This window comes from Tenrec ecaudatus, chromosome 5, assembly GCF_050624435.1.
Source record: "Tenrec ecaudatus isolate mTenEca1 chromosome 5, mTenEca1.hap1, whole genome shotgun sequence".
Lineage (NCBI taxonomy): Eukaryota > Metazoa > Chordata > Mammalia > Afrosoricida > Tenrecidae > Tenrec > Tenrec ecaudatus.
In genome coordinates, this window is record NC_134534.1 from 114,154,058 (window position 1) to 114,167,591 (window position 13,534).

The window sequence follows — 13,534 nt, forward strand, 5'->3', positions numbered from 1 at the left end:
ATTAATGAGCACAAAGAACAATTTTGAAGGTGTCAGAGGCTTTTACGTGGAGTCTCTGGACGTTCTGGTGTGTGCCTGCGATATGTGACTAGGCTGTGGACAGGGGATTTCTGCGTCTAGTTTCTCAAGAGGAGGCACGACTGCAGGTGTTCTCTTTTTCTACCTCTCCTCTTCTTTCTTTTTGTCTCCCAGCTCTTTCTCTTTCTCTGAACTTTAAACCAATTTGAAATGATTTTTGCAAGTGCCTTTCTCCTTGGAGTTCATGGGACCACACATAAATTGGCATAGAGCAGACGAGTTTTGCCAAATAGATTCCATTAGTAATGAATCCATTCTGCATCATAGAGCCCATACAGGACAGAGTATAACAGCCCCGTAAGGTCCCCAAGACTATGCTCTTGATGGAAGCAGACCATCAGGTGTTTATTCCTGTGGGGCGGCTGCTCGCTTCCCTCGGCTGACCTTTCAATTAGCAGCCAAGCGGGTCAGCATTTCGTCTCTAGAGCTCCTTTTGTCAATCGCAGGCTGTAGGAATGTTCCGATGCTATGCTAACCTGGGTGCGAGGACAGTTATGGACCAAAGGCTTGTGAGAGGGAGCTGGAGAAGGCAGCACGGGTCAACTTACAATGCCAGCCACTCCTGAGAGACTGAGGGAGGGGGGGTTGGGCACAAGCATCCCAGACTGCCGTTCCCTCTAAGAAAGCTTGGGCAAGTCTATGGAGGAGGGTTTCAGCCAAAGAGTTGTGCCTTGATTTCCAGGCTGGCGATGCCCCACCATTCAAACACGCTCAGTCATTGGTACTGGGTGTGGCCCATGGCTCGCTTGGTCTCTGCACAAATGACTTGACGCGATTGAGAGCTGGCCCCTCTGCTCGGTGATGCTCTCTGTGGTTGAACGTAGGTGAGTTATATTGGTGGGCTCCCACGCCGCCTAGGCCGTCTTACCTCAGTTCCACCTAACTGTGACTCCCCATTCCCATGTAGAGCAGCATGTGAGCCCATCTGCACAGTGCACTGAATACGCCTACCTGGACAATTGGCTGCTGGTGCTCAAAGCCAGTCCTGCCTTCTTAAGTGAGCAGCTACCACGTGCATTGTTCGGGAAGACTGTAAGCATCCTTTAAGCATGCACACAGCACACACAGACTGGGCAAGGCAACATTGTGGAATGTTTAAAATGTCAATTAGTTCAGCCATAGCCGTCCTTTTATTTATGACAACCTAAAACAAGGTCTGAAACGGCTTTTGTTTGTCAGGCCTGCATACTCAAACCACAAGTGATTGCGTTTCATTTCACTTTGTGTTCCCCATCAAGCAAATATCCTACGGTGGCAGATCTCATTGTTGATTCACATTCTTTCAGAAGAAAACGTCAATACCTTGCCAGGAGGCCTGCGGAAAACGTTGGACTGGGAAACAGCAGTGCCGCTTCTTTCACAATTGTTCACCCTTGCGTTCCAGCTGTCTCTGAGTAGAATTTCTTTTGTAAAGACGCCTTATTAGGGTTTAGCTCTCCTTACTCAGCACTTTCTATGCATGAGGCCATAATTTCCAAAACCGACTTGGAGCTGGGCTTTCATAGTCTTGCACCCTTTAGTCACTGGTGATGGGTCACAAGCAGACTCAGCACGACCCTGTAGAACAAAAGAGAACTGCTACTTAGGGTTTGTGAGACTGTAAGTCCACTATTTTGATCCCTCGCCGTGTTTGATCATGTGCTGAAGCATTGGGCTATATTTCACTCCCGCCAGCAGTCCTGATTGTACTTTCAAAGCAGCAAAGACAATAGATGGAACTCGCTCCGTTGAGTTCACCTTTCGGGGTCGTGGTGGTGTGGGAATGGCTTGCACTTGGGCTGTGGGAGACCTCAAGCTGAAAGGGTGAGTCAGAAATAGGGAGCCTGTGAGGGAAGAAGGACTAGTAAGTGGCTAGGACCCTAAACCAATCCTAATTTCACCGGGAGCAATGGAGGCAGGATTTTCTGAGGAACTTGTTGAATCTGTGGACGAGGGATTTATTGATGTCTTAGTTCCCAGGACTGCTGTAATATATTACCACAGAGGTAGGAGTCTTAAAGCAACAAAAATGTACTCTCTCACAGTTATGGAAACAAGAAGTCCAAAATCCAGGAATCAGCAGAGTGGGCTCCTTCTTGGAAGCCGTGAAGGAGAATATTTTCCATGCCTCCCTCTCAGCTTCCAGAGGCTGCCAGCAACCCTCAGTATCCTTAGCTTCTAAATTGCCTACCTTGGTCTCATTTCAAGAAACATATGCAAACACCATTCCCCCCTCCTCCTCACAATAAGATCACCTTCCCAGGTTGTGGGGATTAGCGCTTTCATCCATGTTTTTGTGTTCTCACTGCTCAGCCCACTATCAGGAAGAGCCAGTTCTCTGAGAAGGACATCACGTTCAGTGCAGTAGAAGGCAAGCAGAAGGGAAAGAAGCCCCTTCTTGAGCTGGATGGACACACGCTGCACCAGTGGCCTCAAAGCGAACAACATTTGGCAGGACCAGGCAGTGTTTCGGTTTGTGTGCATAGCATTGCGGTGAGCTGGAACTGACCCGACAGCACCTAACAACAATGTGAGAATAGTTTAGCTGAGAGATTTGCAGCTTAATAGAGTGAAAGAGATTTAAGTTCAAATCCGTGCTTGGTAATGCTGCAGGCCCACTTCTTAACTGCCCTGAACCTCACTTTCCTTCTTAATAACGTAGGACGAATCATGTCTACCTCATAGTTTATGAGGATTAGTTTAAAACGTGTCTCTTAGGCACAGAGTAGTTTCAGAGTGTAATTACGGCCTGTAGCTATTTCTATTGCTCTTTTATTCATTTAATAGACATGTAAATCCCTGGATATCAAAGCAGCAAGAGGCATATCAGATGGCTTTCCGTGAGACCAGCCCTGACAAGGGTTCAGTATTTGTTGATTAAGTAAACAAGTGATCATCAGATCTGAAGCCCATACTTGTTCCAAGTCCTGAAAGAGGCGTTGGCAAGCCTTCTTACCCAGCTTCTGCACTGCCAGAGCCCAAGGGTGCCAAACCTGTGGAGAGAGTTCTTTCTTTTTTACGATTCTTGAAAATCCTCAGAGGATACTCTTACGTTGCCATTTTTCTCCAGTGGCTTGCATCTGAGGCCATTCAAGTGGGTTCTATGGGGCATTCATATCAAGGACAATCCGCCTTCTTGGCATGCTCCGACTCAAAGGGAACTCACAGCATACAGCAAGGTGCCATGGAAATGCCTTCAGGGGCCAGGCCGGGAGCAGGAGAGAGCCAGCAGGAGAGGAAGAGCTCCTGGCTGGTGCCAACAGTGAACACATCCTGTCGTGAACCAAAAGGGGGCCAGTTTGAGTCCACCCAGACTTACCTCAGGCGAAAGGCCTGAGAGCTACTTCTGAAAAAGCAGTCATTGCGAACCCTGCAGTGCACAGACTCTGCAGGCGCATATGGAGTCGCCAGGTGTTGGTGTCTAAGGAGTCTTATCAGGTAAACGAACCTCCTGTGGCTCACCTATTCATCCAGCCATGTACTGGATCCTACTGAAAGAATGGAAGATTATTCGTCTTCTTTGTGTTCATGGATCTAGTGCCTGCATATTTTCAGACTAGCTCACTGGAGTCTCTGGTTCGCACAAGCAATATGCTTGGCTGCTAACAAAAGTTTGGTAGTTTAAGTTCCCCCAAAGGCACATTGGAAGAAAGATCTGGCAATCTACTTGAAAAGAGTGAGCCTTCAAAAACCATGCGGAGCATAGTTCTACTCTGTCAGATTTGGGATGGCCATGAGTCGAATTGATGCCACGACAACTTCTTTCTTTCTTTTTTGCTAACTTCAGTCTTTCAGTTTTCCCTTTCCAATTTCATCCCCGTGCCTTTGTTTGCTTTTTGTCCTTGCTCCCTTAAGCTACCAGTAAGGCTACACGCATTGCCATGTGTCCTCAGTTTTTTTTCCTCTGGAAGGTCAGAACCTGTGGCCAGCGGCTCAGAGACTGGCCTGCCAGCAGCCTTCCTATCTCACTTTGCTATCCCAATTTTCATAGCCTCTGAGTCGCCTTGACTCTGAACCTTAGGTGTGATATTAATTAGATTTTTTAATGAACATTTTGTAAAACTGGTGCTCTCATGCTTTATGGCAGACTGATACAAAGTCTATAATTAAATGTTTGGCACCACATCTTGGGAATAGTCTGGAAAAGTTTGAACTCCTCCCTCAGAAGCCCGGATGTAGGGCAGGACTCTTCCTGCCCCTTCTAACAAGCCTGGTTGTCACAACAACAGGGAACATCATCTGTCAATGAGCCATAACTTCATTTTATGTTGAAGCTAAAAATTTATTCTGTAGGATTTATTTTCATGACAGAGTAATTCTACATTTCCATAACTAATGCTGCTTCTTCATAATTCTGCTTGTCTGTAGAGCTTTGGGTGAAGTCTGTTTGTTTCTTTACCTGAAGAATAAACTGACCTCCCAACCCCTGCTTTCCACTCAATGGCGAGATGAATTCTTTTATGTATTCCAAAGAGAACTCAAATGGACTCAGTCACACACACACACACATACACACACACACACTCTCCAAATTGTGGCATGTCCCCCATGTGTGTCCATGTAGGGTTCACTGTATAGTATAAACAGTGATGCACTTGGCTACTAATCTAAAAGTTGGAAGTTTGAGTCCACTCAGAGGCATTGTGAGCAACAGGCCTGGTGACCCCCTTGAAAGAAATCAGCCCCTGCAAGCCCTGTGGAACACAGTTCTACTCTGGAGTTTCTAGGCATTGGCCTGGAGTCAATGGTTTGGTTTGGTCTCTAGCTGAATTATTTGTTTGCCTTTCAAAATTTTTTGAAATAAAATTTTTATTGAGTTTATGTTTGACTAATAATTAAAGTTCAAAGAAAGTAAGAAATTGGCTACAGACTTCTTTTAAAAGATGAATAAAAGAGAAATACTTGGCTACATAATTGTGTGATTCCATGTTTGGAAACTCGGTGTGTGCTGTGCGGCGGGGCGGGGACACACACAGATGTAAGTCAGAGGAGTCACTTTCTCAAGTTTGGTACAACTTGCATAATGCAGCCCTTCTGCCTGATTGTTTCATTCCTCTTTTTTAAAATGGATATTTTAATATGATATATCCTGCTATTAAGTTGTTGGAAGAGAGTGTCAAAATGTTTCTTAACAATGTAATAGCTAAGCATATCTGGGGTCAAGTTCATGGCACAGACTCTCAGATCGGTGTTTACCCCAAAGGACAGAAACAACAGTGTACGTGTTTTCTCCAACTTAAAGGACGACAGAAGCAATTCATATACCTCACTGCTCATCTGAAGACCCGCTAGGCTCAATCTGTGTTTCTGAAGGTGGGACTCTGCCCTTCACATCAGTGCAGAGCTGCAGGAGGCTGCTCACAGCATTGTGGAAAGCTCTAGAAAGGCTGGCGTTAACATCCTACTCACCGGTGTCTCTGACACACCAAGATCAGTGGCGGGAATCCATCTGGTGCCTCTGGAGCTGCCTATGGATCTGTGATGCTCATTTTTTGTCTCTGATGGATGGCTAGCTTAATCCTTTTCAGTGAGCCTCATAGTTTTCTTTGAAAAGGATATCCCTGGGTGGCTGCTACTTTTCCGTGAGAGACCGAGGTGTGTGTGTGTGTGTGTGTGTGTGTGTGTGTGTGTGTGTGTGTGTGTGTTCCCTTGACTGGATTTGAAAGTGTTTAGTTCCTTATCAATGAAGGAAAACCCAGTAGTTCCTGGATCACCTTGGAAAAGCTGCCCCAAGGCTGCCACTGCTCCAGAATGGGTTTAGGAAACACATACCCTACAGTGTACGTCTTGCCACCTAACTGGCTGGCAGCTGCATGGAAGAAATTATGAGATGCGTGGATAATTGTGTCGAACGCTGACACGTCACAGTGACCCTGATAAGAGGAGCAGGGTAGCAGACACTTTTTGTACCATGCAGACCCTCTGTGGTCTGGTCATTCCCCATCTTTCCCAACCTAACCCCCATGATGGATCAGCCTCTTCTCTTCAGACCTGGTGTTGGTGGTATACTCCAACTTCCTTCACCTGATACACCATCTCATCTCATCCCAACTCAGGGATGCTTCATCCAGTTTATGAATGTGAAAGCTCCATTGATTTGGGTTAGAACCATGATAGAAACCATCCAAAAATAAGGACCTCGTAGAAGGTGCCCACTGCTTCTATCATTTTTTAGGGTGTTTTGTTTGTTCTTCAGTTTTGTCATGAACTGGCTTGCACATCAGAGAGAAAGAGTGTGTTATCCGTAAACCAGGTTTTGGAGCAGACACATTAATACCTGGAGTCTATTCATTGGTTGTTAACTCCTACCGGGTTTGATTCGGTTCTGGCCACTCCTATGATGGCTTTGGATCTCCAGGCCTTTCTGCTGCCAGCTCAGCAGGGAATTGGTTGCACTGTCCAGGAATTCCAAGTCTTTTCCCCAAAGCTAAATTCTGCTAAAGGTGCCTCACCACAGCGTTATCACACGGGCAGCATGAATACTCTGCTTTGCAAATGCCAATTTCTTTTATCCTCATTATAATACTTGGTAAATACTGGCAGTTTGCCATCAGCAGTTTGAATCCCCTAGCTGCCCTTTAGGAGAAAATTGAGGCTGTCTGCTCCTGTAAAGATTTACAATCTTGGAAGTCCTATGTGAGGTCCCTATGAGTAGGAATGGACTCAGTGGCAAAGGTGTTTGTATTTTTTATGATCCAATGCCATACTTACTCTTAGTTCTCCTCTATATCAGAGAATGAAGTGGGGATATACGAGGTCACTTATCTAAAGTCATAAAGCTAAGAAGTGTCAGAGCCAGCGTTCAAAATGGGCCTGCTGGCTCCAGAGTTCGCCCTCTTTCTTAAGCACTGTGAGGAGAAAGAAGTGATTTGTGACTTGGGGGCTTAGACAATGTACAGGATGATAAAGGGACTATGTGGGCAGCACCAGTTGTAAATGAAGTTTTGCTTTTCTTTATTCTCTCCATGAGAGATTAAATCTCTCTGCCCATAAGAGAAAAGAATTTGTTCTAAATAAGCCAGGTTGTAGAGTAGATATATTTATACCTGGGGTCTGCACACTATGGAATGGGGAAGAAGGTTTAGGTGTCTAATAAGATAATTCTCTAAAAAGGTAAGATTTATTAGCTCAAACAGGATACTCTTTCACAGTTCTAGAAAATAAAATTTGAAAAGTATTCTTTGTGGTAAGATCTGACCAACACCAAGATAATTCAGAAATTGTGTTGATTGCTTTGACCAGAAAAGCTAGTTGCTTTATAAATAGAAAGAGGTGTTAGACATTTTCATGGTCCTGTGCTGACCTTCAAAGCATAGGAGTCAGTGAACTTTAATACTCACTTTATCTTGTTACTTTTGCTGCTCTTTGCTACCTTAAAATACAATAGGTTACATTGATTCTTACTAGGTTATAGGTATGAGGTACTATATTAAGAACCATAACTTAATTCAATGCACAGGCATTTGATACCATTGCAAAGATGCTAGGCATGTTAAAGGGATCGGAGGCCCGATGCACACCTTTGAGAAGTTTATATTCTCATGAGAAATTTCAAACAAGTTTACAAATAAAATATAACCACACACAGTAAGATAAAAGCATCAACCCCTCGAAGAGTCCTCGGCCTAGAAGTCTTACTACTTATCCAATGCTGCCCAGTTGCATGATTGGGGGAAGGGAGTGTGTTATGCTGGGTTCACTAGAGAAACACAACCAGTGAGGTTAATGTGCATATGAATATAGAAAGAGTTATATAGTAATAACTGGCTCACCACAGAGTTGTAGAAGTGGGTAAATTCAGTCTCATTTAAGTCCATGGATAAACTTTCATCTGCTCTTGACTCCTGTGGCTGTGGGGAGGCTGCAAGGTGGCTGAGGGTGGGGTGGAGTGGGATTGTCAAGGAACCAAGAAGCAGGAGGTCCACAGACTGATGGATACAAAGCCAAATGAATCTAAAGTCTGAAGACTGCTGAGGGCCCCTGGGAGCAGCAGCAATGTGTCAGGAGGTCAATGAATCCCATGCAGGCTCCAAATAAAGCAGGAATTAAGTTTTTCCAAAGAGTCTGCTAAAAAAGTAATCAGCCACACACAAGGAGTCTATCGCTTGTGTTAAGGCTATAGCCTAATTAAGGTGCCAGAGGGGGGCAATGAAATCCACCACAACTGCTATCTGCTCACAAAATTGACTCTGTTGTGTTATATCCCATCACGTCGCGTTTTGGTGTTGAATACATTATGCTAGTTTGCATTATGGGGTATTACTTAAGAACACTGACTCGGTCACTTTGACCCAAAAGCTATGGCAGGGGACATCTCCTGAGAGTTTCCAAGGCAGTACATTGCTATGCAGTCTCTTCTTTCTTCCTTGCTGGGGCTAGTGGCTTTGAACTGCTGACGTGTAGTCCAGTGCATAGCCTGGTACAACACCAGGTCTTCCCACACTGAGGTTAATGAAATAAGAGTATTTAGTGATATGCCCCAGGAAGCAATAGCTTTTTAATATGCCCTTGTGATTTCTGATGTGCAGCCAAATTTGAGAACGAACTGTATTGGACACAGTTAATCCATTGCTTTTCACACTTTCCATAAAATAAAATAATTAATTAATGAGAGAGAGAGAGAGAAAAGAAAAAGGAAAAATGGCTCCTATAGATCGTAAAGTATATATGTCATCTTGTCTTTGGGGGTGTATTATGGAGGGGTAGTCTTTATTAAAGGAGTCCCTCAGTAGTATTGGTGGGGTAGTAATTATGCATTTGGCTGCGGTCCGAATGCCCAGGAAACTAGGCTTTCTAGTCCTATAAACAGTTGCAGCCTGGTGAGCCCACAGGCATCCCCATGAGTCAGCATTGACACGATAGCCATGCATTTCAGTGGCACAACTGATTTATGCATTTGGCTGTGGACCAAATAGTTGGTGGTTTGAGTTCACCCAGAAGCTAACCTCAGAAGAAAGACCCGAACTTCCTTTAGACTCGAGCAGTTGTCTACAACTGCCATAGTGGGGATACTGCTTCCACCTCTCTCAAATTTTATTTCATCGGACTTTTCACGTATGCTTTCATTCAATATAAAGAGAGGACCTGTAAGTAATGTTGCCAGATTTTGCACAGAAAAATAGAGGAATTTAAAATAAATTTGAATTTCATATATATAAAATAAATGTGTTTTTAAAATAAAAATTAATTAAATTTCCTTTATACTCCAGATATATTTATCTATAAAATGTTTTTCTTGTCTATCAGAAATTCAACTGGACAGTATGTATTTTCTCTAACAACTCTACCCCTGAGGGAAGTAGAATCAAGTACACAATCAGTTAAAAATGGCAGGGTTCTGATTCTAGAGTTGATAGTGGATCACTAGATCCAGTTTGGTTTGGCTTTGGAGTTCATCCTGCCCATTCAAAAAAAAAAAAAAGGACTAAGAAAAGTGACCTTCTTATATAGGCGATGTTTTACCCTTTCTCTAGTGGGTATGGTCCTAATACACTGTCTTGAGTCATAGTGTTCCTTTGACAGGGGAGACTCATAGCAACTTGTGTGCCTTCCTTCCCACACCTGCCTTCACAAAGACTTCCTCAATACATACCCAGGCTTTTTTTTTTTCCTGGAAGCTTGAATTAGCCTACATATTTCTTCAAGTGCAACTATCTTTTAAGGTGGCAGTTAGTTGTTGTCACCATTCATCAACCCGCTATTATTGAGTACCGGCCTTGTACACAGCACCTGTCATCCCTCACCGCATAATCACTATCAATCACCATAATAGATGCATTCCGTACCCATCTGGGCATGACCCAGTGATGGAAGATGGTGTGTGCTAAGCAATATCCTATCCATAAAGCCACCTCTGGAAGGCCGCCCTTGCTATCGATGGAACAGAGAGTTCTTCCACATCGAAGAAGGGTGTAGCCATCAGGTCTAGAGCCACAGGATAATTTCTTTGGCATCCACCACTGTGAGACTAAGGCAGCGATAACCAAGAGAAGCAAACACCCACAACAATCCAAAGAGGCTCATTGGATGGGCTGAAAATCAAAGCTCCCCGCATGTGCTGTGTAGCTGTGCTGTGAGGGTGTGTAGTTGGCCCTCTTAATCACTTTTTGATGGCAATATAAAGCTGACCCAGGGAACCCAGCTGGTGGGAACCTATTCTGGAATGATGTGTGTGTGTGGAAGTCCTTTCAAAAGTTGAATATATAAGAGTAGTGTAAGCCATTGTTCTTCTGGCTGATTGCACTTGCTGGAGGCGGTTTCAGATTTCCTGAAAACAATCAACAAGATGAAACAGCTCCAGAGAGATAAGGAGGCCCTCCTGGCTGAAGGATGAACATGGATTTCATACCACGGCTCATGACTCCTGCCCAGGCAGAATGCTGTTCCAGAGCTGCCTTAGAGCAGAAAACCTGCAGAAAAAGCCTTCTTCCCCATTTGAGCAAACTCCATTTTTCTACTTTTCAAAATGGGTTGACTTAGGCTTATGCCAGGAGAAAAATTGTTAAAATGTGCTGACATATTTAGAATTGTTATTAGTAAAACAGTTATTTTTCAAATTTTCAATGCCAAATGTTGACAGAAGGCATTGAAGCACTACAAAGAAATGCAAGTCAAGGCCAAACTTCCCTCTGCTCTGCCTGCCCATTTCCCCACAGTTAACAATCAATGGCCATGCTGAGGAGATTTTCATATGAAAGAAGTCGCACTACAGGAGTCTGACATCTTTTGGATTTAGGAGGGTGCTCCTAAATTAGATTAATTAGAGAGGAATGATTTCTTTAGAACTCATCAGGTGTTTGCAAATATGTGAGGTGATGGAGGGACCAGGTCCTGGACCAGAATGCAATTGAGAACAAATCTATTCTGCTCTTAGATTATACCAGGTGCAAAATTATTATTATTTTCTAGCATAGCCTAACATTGTCATAAAAATATATTACAAGGCTACATGATCTTACCCCAAACCTTTAGAACCAGGTGGTTTGGATTTGGGGCTATTTTGAATTTTAGAAGTGCAATGTGGTTCATGCAGTGGACAGAATACTACTGCCTCTCCAGTGGGTCCTGAGCTCTCACTCCGTGGTCATGTTCAGTGGGAGTTCTGCAGTTAAAGAGAATACTATTCACCTCAACTGGTCCGAGTGGCATCTAGAAAGAATCTTTCAGCAACTTGGCAAGATTGTCATGCCTATTGAGTTCCGCTTTCAGTTTGGGGTATGTTCTGGATTCAGAAATACAGATAGTGGATTGAGAGCTTGTTGCAGAGGCTAATGTGGTACGATACCGGCTTAGATCATATAGGAGTGTGCTGCACCGGGAGCTCGGCGACATATTGTTATTCTCCAAGTACCCAGTGGATGCTAGACAGATTTAAGTCAGCTTAAGACAAATAAAGATGAAAGGCCTAGGGATCTATTTGTGAAAATCAGCCAGTGAAAATGCTAAGGATCAAAATGGTTTGATTTGCCACTGATCATGAGGACGGTAGAAGACCAGGCAGCACTTTATTCTGTTACGTGTGGGATCGTCATGAGTTGGCACTGCTTGAAAAGGAACAAACAATAAAGACATCAGTGTACGTGGAGTCAAAGTCCGAATTCTGCCATTCACTAGGCAAATGGCACCAGTAGCTTGATTCTCTGTGTCCCTCAAACGGAAAATGGGAAGAATACTAGGTCCTGTCTCAGGATGGCTTACAAGGACAGAAGCCCTAATGTAACCAAATTGCTTAGAAACTGGTTCTAGCACCCAATGGGCCTTCCGTGAAGGTCAGCTAAGTCTGAGCCCTGGAGGGAGGCTGAGGTAGTGAGTTTATTGTGCTTACCTGCCCGATAAACACAGGTGGGGTTAATTGAAGGGCGGAGGGATAAATGGCTCCATGAGCCTCGCTCTTCTAGTTCTCCGGTCTCTTGCTTTGTGATGGTCGGACCAGGGTGCAGCTGCCTTAGCAGTTCCCTGCTTTAGCTGCCAAGGCTCACTTCCTGCAAGACATGCCTGAGGAGAAGCCAGATGGACCTACCCCGAGGCAGCCCTGGGTGCTGGAGCAGCCGTGTGGAGAGTCCTGCCAGCATTGACATGCTTACACACTCCCTGACTTGGCTTTCCTCCTGCAGTCAGTCTCGTAGTGTGTGCTTTGTGAGATGGAGAAGGACTTTGTGGACTGGTGTTGGACATATGGATTAATTGGTTAATGTTGGACTTGTGGGCTTGGGCAGCACTAGGTTGGGATGTTTTCTTGATGTGCACTTACCCTTTATATAAAACTCTGTCTTATACATGAGTTTCTGTGGATTTGTTTCTCTAAAGTACCCAGACTGACACAACGGCCATGTAGTCAGGAGTTTTTGTCAGATAGAATGGTGAAGGACTTTAGAAATCAATAGATAAAACTTCAGATTCTCTTATGAATAGAAATATAAATTTCAAGGGCAAGCATTGCCCAATACATGCAGCCTAACCATGATGCCATGATCAAGAAGAAACCCAGGGACTAAGTCTTAGGTACAACATACAATCTGCTTGGTTACCTCCATGGGGTTAAGGAAGGGGCTCTTGTGGCATGGTGGTTAAACTGTCAACCATTAACAGAAAGTGTCGCCATTTGAACGGTGGTCGTTTGCTCCAAAAGCCTTATAGCCTAAAGAACTCCAAAAGGCAGCTCACTCCATTCTGAAGAGACAAGTGACAGCAGTGGGTTTGGTTTGGTTTGATTTGAATTAGGAGTTGATAAAATCAAATAGCTTCTCATAAACAAATTGGCAGAGTAAGGGTGGAAGAATGTCTCCTTCACATGATAAAGATACGGCTTATACCAGTAGTCGCTATTATACTTAGTGTTGACATTTTAGAACTTTTTCAAATAAAATCTGAAGCAACACAAGAATGCCTATAGTGTCATTATTATTTGATCATGTTTGGGAAATTATAGCTAATGGTGTAAGGCATGAAAAAATATGAGGCTCATCTATAAAAATATCCAAGCATATTAATGTTTATAAATATTACAATTACTTGGAAACTGTGAAGAACTTAGAAACCAGACAACAGGTCTAAGGGCTCTATATAATTACTGAATAATAAATAATGGACATCATTCAGTAGGATGCCCTTTGTTAGCAATAAAGTTAAGCATTATAATTACAAAAATCCCCTTCAGAAGAGGAAAAACAGGAATAGTGAGAATACCTGCAGGACATCTGGAATGGGCAGATAAGAGGCGGTTATGTCTTCAAAGTTGTCATTGTCAAAATAATTTTTTTAGAACAAAGAGAGGAGGAAAAAGTTCCCCCACTACTGCCTTGTTGCAGGTCTTCGATTCACTTTCTATGACAGAGAAAATGTCAGGCAACGCGTGGAGATCCTGGAAGGGGAAGCATCCATTTTATTAATGATTTGAAAGAAAAATGGCCTCTGTTGCTGCGCCACTCATTCTTATTGACTCTGAAGCAGGCTGCATGTTGTTTATTGTTATCCGTCT

The 13,534-nt window shown here is 43.7% G+C and overlaps 1 protein-coding gene across 1 annotated transcript in view; it reads left to right on the plus strand.

Moving 5' to 3' along the window:
• The window catches only part of NTRK2 (neurotrophic receptor tyrosine kinase 2), a 494,743-nt gene that overhangs the window by 214,571 nt on the left and 266,638 nt on the right, over nt 1-13,534 (plus strand). The gene's annotated exons all lie outside the window — the stretch shown is intronic.